Source organism: Rhipicephalus microplus, chromosome X (genome assembly GCF_043290135.1).
Source record: "Rhipicephalus microplus isolate Deutch F79 chromosome X, USDA_Rmic, whole genome shotgun sequence".
Taxonomy (NCBI): domain Eukaryota; kingdom Metazoa; phylum Arthropoda; class Arachnida; order Ixodida; family Ixodidae; genus Rhipicephalus; species Rhipicephalus microplus.
The window spans coordinates 244,139,285-244,150,585 of NC_134710.1; the positions used below are offsets into that span (position 1 = coordinate 244,139,285).

The window sequence follows — 11,301 nt, forward strand, 5'->3', positions numbered from 1 at the left end:
GTAGAGCGGAGAAGCTTAACTAATCGGATCCCGAAGTACTTGCCTGGCAAAATAGATATACATGTGCCACATAATACATATACAGTGTGGGTGTCATTGGAACAGCTGTAAGCATGATATCAGGAAAGATAAGAATAATCAGCTGAACCTTTGCTAACGCTACGTATATCTTGGCATAGCGGAGCTAAGCCACTGCCATTTTTTTAATTGCGTGAACATTTGTGTTGACGCCTGCGCCTTTTTGCGCCCTTAGCCCTTCAGGAAGAAGTGATCTGCCGTTGTGTCCTACTGTGCGATTTTTTTTTACAGTGAACACGCTTGGCTTTTAAGTATACCTGTTGCCGCCAGTGTCCTGAGCCCTCGCCTTGTCGCTAGACGCGATCGCCTTTGTGTTAAACTGCTCGCCTCCCCCCCTCTTTTTTTTAATTTAGCGGTGCGGAAATGCTTTTGTGACCGCGCGTTCCAAGACGCAATCGCCGTGATCGCAGTGTGTTGTACGGCTATGGCCAGTGAAAGCAGCGCATGTGAGACATCGGCGCACAGCGCGATCGAATGCGTCAAAGAAAATGAGAGCTCATCGCCTGACGTCGACGTGCTTCGAGAAAACATCACCGATGAACGTCACGCCCGCAGCTGGGTAGAAGACTACGGCTTGAAGACGAATACGTCACGGGTTGTAGACTTCGTCAAGCCAACAGCGAAGTGGTGAAAGGTAATGCAAAATTGATGTTATAACATCAAAATAACTTACAACGTCGTCTCTGGTGATTAAACTTCATGTTTTGGGGATAATGTCTAATGATGCGCCATCTGAATGGTTGCAGACAACGTGCAGATGATCGGTACGAGAGGGCTAGACTCCGCTCATTCAGGGACATTTCTCAATTATATAGAAATAACGAAACATGTATTCCCACCTCCTAGCCGCAAACTGGATTCCCTTCAGGTGATTCACCGGAGATGCCTTCAACCCAAAACTTAATGCGCTTACAAGTGTCCTTGCATAGGGGGGCAGAATAGAGTGCATTTTTCTTTTTCTCAGAAACACTACAAAAAAGAACGAAAACTCAAACAAACGTGGTACAACATGGCCGTGTTTTCGCAATTACATCCCCGAGGCAAAACGTATCTTCTATAATAATAGAGGAGCCACATGAAAGAATATACCCTGGGACTGTGAAATAGTTGAGAAAAAGTTGTATGACCCCCCCCCCCCCCAAGATGAACTACAGGCACAGTAGAAACTGCAGTGACTAGCTTAGATCCCCAATACCAACTTTTAACATTGTGCCGATTCTAGGAAGCATTTATAAGAGTGTCTCTCGACTCCCCCCGGTTTGGCTAATACAAAAGTAATTCATTAGCAAAATATTTCGTAAAATTGTCTCACTCACCAATTACTGTGCCAGAAAACTAATTGATTAAATCTCCTTTTCTTGGAATTGTAAGAGCATCAAATGTTTACCATAAAGTTCCAGCTTGCACAAGTAAGAGCTGATGGTCACGATAAATTAAAATGCTTTACAACTGTGATCTCTTGTTCAAATTTCAAGTGTTGTGGCAAGCCTCTAAGATGTGTCCACGATAGCTAGTAGCTTTGCAGCAGGATTAGCATTTTCCGTGATTTATTTATTCTAATGATGACATTGCAGTCACTGAACAAGTGTAAATGAAAACACACGAGAGACACCCTAAGATCTGTAAGAGCCCCTTGATTACTACTAGGAACCTGTACTAGTCCCAAAACATCTCTCATTTGTTTTCGCCTAAACTTGTTGAGTGACTGGAACTTTATTATCATGTTTCCTCACCACTTGAACTGTCGTCAAAATCTAACCTACAAGCTGAAAATGTCTGAAATGTGCGTCGGTCATGCATAAAGTGAATTTAAAGAGTGCGTTTTTGGCAGGTTTGTTGAGTTAATCCTTTCATATGCCACCCGTGAAAAACTGCCTGTAAATGCGTCAAATTGTCACAACAAAATTTCAAGGCTTTCTATATTCTATTGCAACAACAATAATTTTATAATAGATTGATTTAGGCATTTCATAGCAGTTAATTGAAATTGATCTTTAATGAAACATCTACTTATTCTAAAGACATTTATATTTGATTCTTGCATACATGGAATGAAATCTCAGACTAGAAATATACTGGACATTGGTTTCTCATTTAGTGATATTGAGAGAAGGAAAAAGATATTTAAAAGTGGCTCCAGCGAAGCGCTGCATTGAACGAATCGTCGACTATGGTAGTGCTTCCGGAAAAGTGATAATATGCATTAGTAGGGTGAAAACTGAAGTTAAATACAAGTTTATTAGGGAGGAGGTTGATTAATTCATCTAAACCTCATTTTATCTTGCACTTTTTTAGCCCCTAGTTCACACAACTAGCAAAAACAAGTAATGTACACAATTGTAAACAAAGCGTCTAAAAGGGTTAAACACATTGCAAGGAGATTTGTGCAGGTACCTAGTAAGCGCTCAAGTAACTGGTGTATTCTTCCTTTGATCAAATGGCATTTTAAAGCAAAACAGACCCCTTTTGTTGCTGCTAATGTCACTGAAATTCTAAATATATACAGCTTTGCAGGATGGTGTTCCACAAAGTATGGCGCTGCAAAGAGGCAAAGCGTGAAGAATCATCTGGGGAGGCTGCAGCACACTGCCCAGCAAACATTGACCTAAAAATAAAGAAGGTCAACAGAAATACAAAGCGTAATGATGCCTTCCTACGTGGAGAAAAGCCACCGTCAGCTGTGATAAAGCTCTTTCATCACAAAAACCACAGCCACAGCACTGTAGCAGCAGACGCACTTTCTCGTCTTACTCCAACGATGCAGACCAGAGAGAGCTTTTTGGCATATTTTTACAACGGCATATCACCAGCTGAAGCCATCAGGCTTCACGAGAGCAAACTGTTTGTGCAAGAAGATGGGTATGCCCTTGTTGCCAACTCTGCAGTGAACCCATTGCCTCCTGCCATACACTACTGGCACAGGCTCTGGAGAGAAAACTTTGGAAAGGATGTAGACCCCCTCTTAAAGATCGCCGAGAAGATGCGACTCTATGCTAAACATGGTGAGTTGACTATTACAGCACTGCACTTGTCCCATAGGTTCCATACCTGCTGCAGCTGTCTAGTGGTTATGGTGCTTGACTGCCAACCCAAAGGTCACAGAATTGAATCCTGGCTGGGGCGTTGCATTTCAATGGAGCCAAGATGCTAGAGACCTGTCTGCTTAGATTTAGGTGTGCACTTAAGAACGCCAGGTGGGCAAAATTACGGTTGTCTCCATATATAGCGTCAAGATCATATCGTGGTTTCGAGACATAAATCATTATAAATGATTATTATTATTATTATTATTATTATTATTATTATTATTATTATTATTATTATTATTATTATTATTATTATTATTATTATTATTATTATTATTAATATAATTGTTATTATTATTATAGAATTGCATTACTAAAGGCTACTAAAATCCTAAGCCCTAATTTGCATGAATGTTTTGGAAGACTTCCAATTACAACAGATCTTGAAACCCATTTTCTAGAATGTTGTGTCAGTGCAGCACTTGATTCACAGATTTTGGACACTTCTAAAGCACTAAGAGAGCTGCAGAGGTACCAGACATAGCATTTTCAGTCACAAAAGATAATACATCCAATATAATAACAGTTCAGTAAAATTTACAATATTAACATGAGACATTCATGTAATATTGTGGCCAATGTTTCAAAGGGAATCCACACAGGTTCCTAGAATGAAAAGTGATACATGACGCAGTTGCATATAGTAGAAGAAGCACCATTATTGCCACTACTCACAAGCTCTAGATGACGCCCAATGCAAGCAAAAATGTTCAGCATCGAGTAATGGCGAAATGAGCTACTTTCTTTCGCAAAGGGTAATAATGTCATCACCAGGGCGCTGTAACAATGAGTAGCTGTTGCCGGATGACATGCCATAATTTTGCTTGTAACAAACATGAGAAGCACGCAATATCGGAGCACAAAGATCTCTTTATGAAAAAAAAATATTCAGTCCCACAGCGAAGACGGTTTGAATACTACAACATGCCTCTATACTAATTGCATACTAGGTGTCACTTAGTAAAAATGCTTGCCTGTTTATGAAACTTCAAGTGACGAATAGCTGAACAAAGTGAAACAAGTTCTGACTGTTTATTTTGCTCCACAATATTCATTTCCAGCTTAAGTTACTAAATTTTAAAGTGTTAAGAACACTGGATAATAAATTTGTGGCAAAACAGGAAATGAGTACGACATCCCAGAGCTTCATTTTTACAAAACAACTGAGTACCACACAATTTTTTCCATCCATCGCTTGGGCTAACTGCATCTCAGGTTACAAAGCTGCAGGCGGTGCTCCTCTGACTATTACTCATCAATGTTCTACAGTTAGCATTTGGAACTATATGTGGGCTATTAATGGCTTGTCACCGAACATTGGGGTCAACAACAGCTCAATGGTCACAGCACGCTACAGCTGCACCCTGCAGTGCTTAATTACAGCATTCACATGGTGTGGATGAGATTCTATCTCGCATCGTATACAACTTTTTAAAATTATACCATAAAAGCTGTCGTCAAATAAGTGGATCTGGCGCCCCTGCAGCCCAATGTAACACGCACTTTTTCATGAAAATAAATACAAAGGTCATATAAATCAATATTTTCATAACTAATTATTTAATCAGGAAATTCAAGTCTTCAAAAAATATGTCTTCCTGTGTTCTCCCTCACTCAACCCTTTTTCCGATGCTTGCTTGTATACCAATGTAAAAAGAATTCTTTCCATTGACTGTGCTTCAGTCATGTACCAGTTGCTGTACCTCTTCATGCGAATATTACTTCTTTCTCCCCAATTTTTCTTTGGAAGCATTGAGGCAACATGCACAGGTCTAAAACGCATAGAGCGAATGGCCTTCTTTTCACCCGTAAGTCATTAGTATCTGTAATTGTTGTGCAGGCAACGTTAGAGTGAGGACCATCATTCTGCAACATTACTCTGCAGACAGCATTCTCAACTACCTAGTTTTGATAAGAGGTATTCAATGAGCTCTTCCTGCCAGGCAGCGCCAGAGCAGGCGCTGCCATAGCCATGGTCTGTCAGCGTTCTGGGTTATGACAGCATGTTATTTGGTGGCGGTGCACATCACTAACCCATTTTCCTATGGAAATATCAGCAAATTACACACTGCCGAGAACTTTGGTTGTGGAATGACAATGTTTATGCGCGAAAGCACAAATATGGCGACTTCCGTGCTAGGACTCCTTGCATATGACGTCATATGATTACCTCCTTTATGCAAGAATAAGAGAGTGTTTTAGTAGATAAAAGGTACTATAGTTGAAACCCTTTATAAGAGACACTCATATAAGAGACAAATGGGCATAAGAGACACCAGTGTGCCTAAAGCAAAATACGGATTGACAGAAAAAATGCATACGTGGTAATCTGCTTATAAGAAACAAGAATTGCTGCCCGGAGAATGCCACTTATAAAGGGGTTTAGCAGTACTAGGCATGGTATCTGGAGAAAAAGTCAGTATTATGTAACAATAATTGTATCTCAGCAAAAGACGAAATCTGATACTTTTGCAGATGGTTGCTCACGATTCTGTAACCACATTTGTATCTTATCAAAAGGCGGAATCTGATACTTTTGCAGACGGTTACTCACAAGACTGATCCATTTAGTCATTTGACCACTGCATCTCGTTGTCCTTGTTTTTTTTACACTTGGTGGTTGGCCATGCTTACACCCCACAGCCTTAAAAACAATTGTTTTAGGAGTCATCGCTAGCAATTCACAGCATGCGATTCCCTGATACAGCTCTTGTATAAGCCACTGTGGTAACCATTTCGATGACACTACGAAGCTGCGGCACACCATAAACAGTGCGATTGCATCATCCACAGGTTACGTCCACAGATACTTAGTGACTTGCCTGCTGTGACTGCAGCAATAGTACCTTGCTGTTCAAATTGGATGCTTTCGACCTAAGAGAGGATGTGGCCGGCTGGTATTTTACTATAGAGCACCAGTGCTAGACTAAAATTTTTTTGTAAAATGACCATATAGAGGCGTCCTGTTCAGCAGTGAAGTGCGTTTACAGGAGTGAAATAGCAAGGTGGAAGAGTAGAATAACAATCATGGGTCACGCTATGTGAACTGCACAAGTTTTCTCAACTATCACAACGTGCTCATCGGTAATTCTTCAGTATCATTTGCCATAGCACAAACAAATAGACATAAAGCTTCAAAGATATGTAGTGGGTACCTCACTTCTTTGTAATATATTGAATAACTGCGCAGCGGGTGCTTCCCTAATTGAAAAAAAATATAATGATTTATGGTGTAGTAAGTCCCCTGTAAGTTCACTGGTAGTTACACCAAGAGAGGTTACAACGGGTTCTAGAAAGGCTGCTCTTCCAGCTTTTACTGTGACTGAGCTACACGTGTTGTGCATGCCTGGTTCCTTTTTATATACTTTTTAGAACATTAATAGTAAGGATGCTGCAAGCTTAAAAAACAGTCACAAAATTTCCTCAGCTTCGCACAAAAGTTATATCACACAAATTTATGCCTCACAATTGGCAGCTTATTACATATTTTCAAAAGTTTTGAAGATATAATTTACGTTCGATTAGTTACATTTTTTAACGCACGCAAGGTAATTACAATGAGTCAGTATGGCTTCCAAAAGAATAAATCCACTTAACAAGCACTCTTGTATATCAAAGATAAAATAAAAACTAATATTGAAGACAGAAACTATACGCTTGGTCTATTTTTAGATCTAAAGAAGGCATTTGATTCTATAGATCACAAAATTTTGTTACAGAAGTTAGAGAAGTACGGAATTAGGGGTGTTGCAAGTCGGTTGCTGATAAGCTATTTAAATAATCGTCAACAGTTCGTACGTATGCAGGATGTTTCGTCTAGTTATCTAACGCTTGAACGAGGCGTCCCTCAGGGCTTTAAGCTAGGTCCGTTATTATTCATAATTTTTGTAAATGATATAGTTAATATACCTGATTCCCCAGAACTAATAATGTACGCCGACGACACCAATCTATTTTTTAAATCATGGGACCTGAATGAATTAGAATACAGTGTGAATCACTAGCTTGTATCACTAGCTTGCTGGATGAATCGAAATAAATTCAATTAAACACTGAAAAAACAAAATACATTATATTCAGGTCACGCAATACTCCCATCGATAAGGAAATAACCATTACTTATGCAGGAATGAAACTGCAGAAAGAGACATACCAGAAGTGTCTTGGAGTGATGTTTAATGGAGAGTTAAGCTGGAACGCGCATATTAGCCAACTATGTGTAGACTTATCAAAAAGCATTGGCGTTATGTACAAAATTTCTAAACTGATTCCCCTATGGCTGAAACAACAGCTATACAATTGCCTTTTTTATTCTATGCTGTGCTATGGAGCTCTGGTGTGGGGAACAACTACGAAAACTAACTACAAGAAACTTGTACTTTTACAAAAAAAAGGGGTTCTCCGCATATACTGCAAACACCAAGGAAATTACGCAAACTTGAGGACAGCACCTTTATTTAAAAGATATCATATGCTTTGTGCCGATCAAGTCTATTATATGAAAATATTGCAAATCATATACAGCAAAAAACTGTAAGAGCCAACGAAGGAGCTAGACAACAGACTTATCCTACCGCCAAATCTTACGCCGTCCACAACGAACAAGAACAAATTATGGTAAACAAACTTTTACCCCTCAAACAACTTGCATATTAAACAAATTAGAACATAAGGTTAATTTTGATTGTACAGAAAAAGCATTTAAGGTACAAGTGAAAGAAGTGCTAATGCAGGAAAACATAATTTTTGATGGATCCTAAAAAATACTGATGTTAGAAATGGTAGTAGTCGGGTGATGGAAATCTTGTACTGTATGTATTTTATTAACTATAAAATATAATGGTATGTATCACATGTCTCTAATGTTCTAGTCTGATTCCTTCCTGAGTGATTGTTATTTAAGTATGTTATGTAGTAAGTATGTTACAAGATTTGTATAATCAGTCAGATTCAATGTAACATGATATTTTTTGTCAGCTATTCTTTGCTCTGTTGCTTCTTTTGTTCAAGAAGGACTGATGACGCGAAAGCTGTCTTTTTTATTTTTATTTTTTGATGTACGACCTGTGTACAAGGGTGTTGGGTCCTCTGTCAGGCTATATGCCTTTAGCCCCAACATCCTTTTGTTTCTTGTGTCTTGTACAAGAAAACAATAAAAACAAATTTCGAAAATTAAAAATTGAAATTGAAATATTTCAGTTAGAGTTACCGAACATAATAGCTGGTGCTCACAGGCAATACATTTGTCAACTGTCACTAATGTGGGCTGTCGTTTCATGTTTACACATGATAAGTTTAGTACTTTGGATCTATAAGTTTACGTCACATAAAGTTTGATTTATGGCCTTGTTTTGTTCAGCACTAACAAACTGAAATCACTACTCTGTTCTTGTGCACATAAATATGATGACATATAGCCTTGGGTTCAGTTTTTGTCGACACACAGATCTCTGCTCTAATCCATGTGTTTACTTCTATGTAGAGAATATGTTGCAGTGTTGTTTCTTTTTCTTCAAGTTTGAACCCTTTCAAAAAAAAATCCGCCATATCCACGAAGTGAATGATGATGAGTGGGCGAAGCTCCGGAGGTAAACCTGGTAAACCATGAATCCTCTGTACATTTTGCCCACTCGATTTTATTACATCGCTCCCCCTAGCGTACGTCGCCGCACTAAATCGAACGATTGCCTTCAACCAATGACACGCGCCATATGTGACATTATTCCTATTTTATAAGATCTCGCGTCTTTCATCAACTACAAGTACCGCTTTCTAGTTTATAACTTGTTGCATCTTTTCATCATCAGCTACAAGTACCACCATCTAGTAAACACTACAAGAACTGAACGAGAGGTGGCTACATACAGGAGACGGTACCGCCATCTAGTGAACACTGCAAGAACTAAACTAGAGGTGGTTACATACAGGGGACGGTACCGCCATCTAGTGAACACTGCAAGAACTAAACTAGAGGTGGCTACATACAGGCTACAGGGGACGCACAGCCCACGCCCTAAGGAGCTTCGCCGCTAAAACATTTTTGCATTTCTTTACTCGTTGCAGGGCTTGATGTGAAACTGGGCCACTCAGAGGATGGCCAGTATTGGGTGGTTTCGGTTGCAACACCGATCATGAGACGGGCACAGCAATTAAATGTAGCAAAATAAATTATTTTTATTGATTCGACATCATCGTGTGACACATTACGAAGCACCGTGATTGTTCTTCTAGCAGCCACGAATGCGTCTGCCGTACCCATCGCGGTATTAATTCATAATTCGCAGTCAGCCCAAGGCCATTGCACGGCCTTTACGCTTCTGAAGGACAGCTTCCTAATCTGCTTTGGAGGGCTCAGTGTAAGTTGCTTAGCAGATAAAAACTCCCAAGTTTGGATTCTTGTCAGCGTTCAAAATCGTGCAGGCTTTGGTGTAAAAGAACAGCAACCATGTGTACCTTAGTAGTTTACGACTAGACACCAGATCTTTACGCACTGCAAAAGAGTGTTTTATGTGCTAAAGATAAACAGAAAAAACAATTTTTATGTGTTGGAAATAGGCAGGCAAAACATTTTTTACTCCCCCATGTCGTAAATCCATACCAGGACATCCCAATCTTTATCTAGGACAGTAAATAAAAAAAATGTCGCACCATGTCAGCGCACTTGTTTGAGGTAGCCAGCACATCCCATTTCACCCCTGCTAGTGGCAGTTTTCCATAACCTGGTTTACCTAGAAGATTAGCTTAAACACCATGGAGTTCGAAACAGTCAATGTTGCCTGGACCTGAATAACAGTCTTAAAATGCACTCTAAAGTGAAATTTGGGGTTAAATAGTTATTATATAGGTGCCAATTGTGAATATAAGCATTGATAGCCACTTATCGGTAGTCAGTCACAAATGCCGAAAATTGGCACTTATACACCTTGTCAATGAAGGCTTTCCGGGTGCGGCATAAGACCCTCTAGGCTGTTGTTAACAAGCGTGACCCCTAAAAATTGCAGGACTGAAGCTGTGGTGTCGGGTTTAGTGGTCCAGTGCAAACAGGCAGTATAAAAGCATTTATCAACGTCTTATGCATGCTCATATATCAGAAGTGGTGCGATAGGAACACAGGGAACAAAAAAGGAATTAGCCTGAAATACGGTCTCTACTTAAGACCTCTAGTATAAAGATAATTTAAAAGCATTGTGCTTTTGCTATAAGCTTCTATGATATGTTTTCATATTTGGTTAATACGTATTTTTATCAAGTATTGCACACTTACTTTTCGGAACTTAAACAGTGATTCGAAGTAAGTCTCTACATTATGCTGTGTTGTGTTTCAATGTCACTAGAATATACAGCATAATCTTTCCTTCATTACATATTTGACAAAGTTTTACTTGTGTGTATTTTGCATTACGGGCCCACTCAGCCACCAGAAATAAATACCACACAACAGCACACAAAATTTAAACAAATAAAGGGAGTAAATTAGGATGATGCAAATGAAGTCAACAGGATAGGATTGTCCTGTCTCGAATAGCCCGCTCTTCATTTTAAAATTATGTTTCGCCACCTAGCCCAAAGAGTACTCATGAAAAAAGAAAATGTGTTGGAAAACATTCACAAAATTTCTTGGGCGATTTTCACCAAATGATGGCCTCGTGTGAGAGCCTATTGCAATTACTTAGTCAGCTGTTCTAAACGATTTCTTGCTTACTTGCAGTGTCCTGAAGCCTTCATGACTGATAACTCGGCAGCAGAAAAGGGAGCCTTGAAAGCAGTTTGGTCGCAAGGAAAGCAGCAGCTTTGCTTTTTTCATGTTGCACAAGGTGAATGGAGGTGGTCGATGGCAGTTCGAAATAACATAAGTGGAGAGCAGAGGAGGCATTTTATGTCAGCAATTTAGAAGGTTAGTATCTATGTTCAGTTTTGTTTTTACACAACATTCTTGTAAACATATGTTTTCTGCCAACAACTATACTCATACATGACTACATTGAGTTTCATACAATACCATATTTACTTGCACAATTGTGGCACTTTTTTGCCGGAAAATTGATGCAAAATTAGGAGGTATATATTAGGAGGAGCTATACAAATTAGGAGGTATTATATATATATATATATATATATATATATATATATATATATA

The 11,301-nt window shown here is 39.2% G+C and overlaps 1 pseudogene; it reads left to right on the forward strand.

The window, feature by feature from the left end:
• Positions 1-502: 502 nt before the first annotated feature.
• On the forward strand, positions 503-10,880 carry LOC142775203 (uncharacterized; annotated as a pseudogene).
• Positions 10,881-11,301: the final 421 nt, after the last annotated feature.